Source organism: Papio anubis, unplaced genomic scaffold, assembly GCF_008728515.1.
Source record: "Papio anubis isolate 15944 unplaced genomic scaffold, Panubis1.0 scaffold90, whole genome shotgun sequence".
Taxonomy (NCBI): Eukaryota; Metazoa; Chordata; class Mammalia; order Primates; family Cercopithecidae; genus Papio; species Papio anubis.
The window spans coordinates 170,522-171,463 of NW_022169240.1; the positions used below are offsets into that span (position 1 = coordinate 170,522).

The 942-nt window shown below is 56.3% G+C and overlaps 1 protein-coding gene across 3 annotated transcripts in view; it reads left to right on the forward strand.

The window, feature by feature from the left end:
- PPP2R3B (protein phosphatase 2 regulatory subunit B''beta) overlaps positions 1-942 on the forward strand; it is a 41,994-nt gene that overhangs the window by 10,530 nt on the left and 30,522 nt on the right. The gene's annotated exons all lie outside the window — the stretch shown is intronic.

Genomic DNA, 942 nt, shown 5'->3' on the forward strand with positions numbered 1-942 from the left:
GCTTCCCCCGTCGGTGCCCAGGGTGGGGGTCCCGGCTTCCCCCGTCGGTGCCCAGGGTGGGGGTCCCGGCTTCCCCCGTCGGTGCCCAGGGTGGGGGTCCTGGCCTTCCCCGTGTCAGTGCCCAGGGTGGGGGTCCCGGCCTTCCCCGTGTTGGTGCCCGGGGTGGGTGTTGTCTTCCTTTCCTGGTGTGCTGAGTTTGTGCCCAGTGGTGTTTACTCGATCAGTGCCAAGGCTGCGTTGTCAGGCACGGATAAAGTTAGCGTCATCCTGTCCTCCCGTGACCGACCTCTTCAGTGTTCTGCGGTGGCCTGTCCGTCTCCGGGTCTGTCCATTGCCTTGTGTCACTTCATGGATGTTAGTACGGCGACGCCAGCTTTACTGTCTGCCTGCTCTGTCTTTTTCCACCTCAAAAACAATGTGCAGCCTCTGGGTCCTTAAGCCACGTGTATCTCCTGTGTCCTTCTGTCTCCTGTGTCTCCCGTATATCTTCTATGTCCTTCTGTCTCCTGTGTCTCCCGTATACACAAATGCTGTTTTCTTTCTGCAGCCCGATCTTTGCCTTGTAACCGGAACACTCGGTTCATTGATGTCCATGTCGTCTGCTCATCCGTGTGATGGATGCTTACGTCTCATCCTGCATCTCTGTCTCCCGCTGTTTTTGAGCTCCGTCACCTCTTCTCTCGTTTGGGGTACGCACTTTCTACGAGCTCGCTGTTTATCCCACAGATGTCGGCGGCTGGCCGGGCACGGTGCCTCACACCTGTGATCCCAGCGCCTTGGGAGGCTGAGGCAGGAGAATCGCTGGAGGCCAGCAGTTCAAGAGCAGCCTGGGCAACGTAGCGAGACCCCCGTCTCTTTAAAGGAAAAAAAAAAAAAAGGAATGTCAACTAACTATTTCAAAGCCCGATATTAATCAATATCTTTTCCTCCAACTCACAGGCA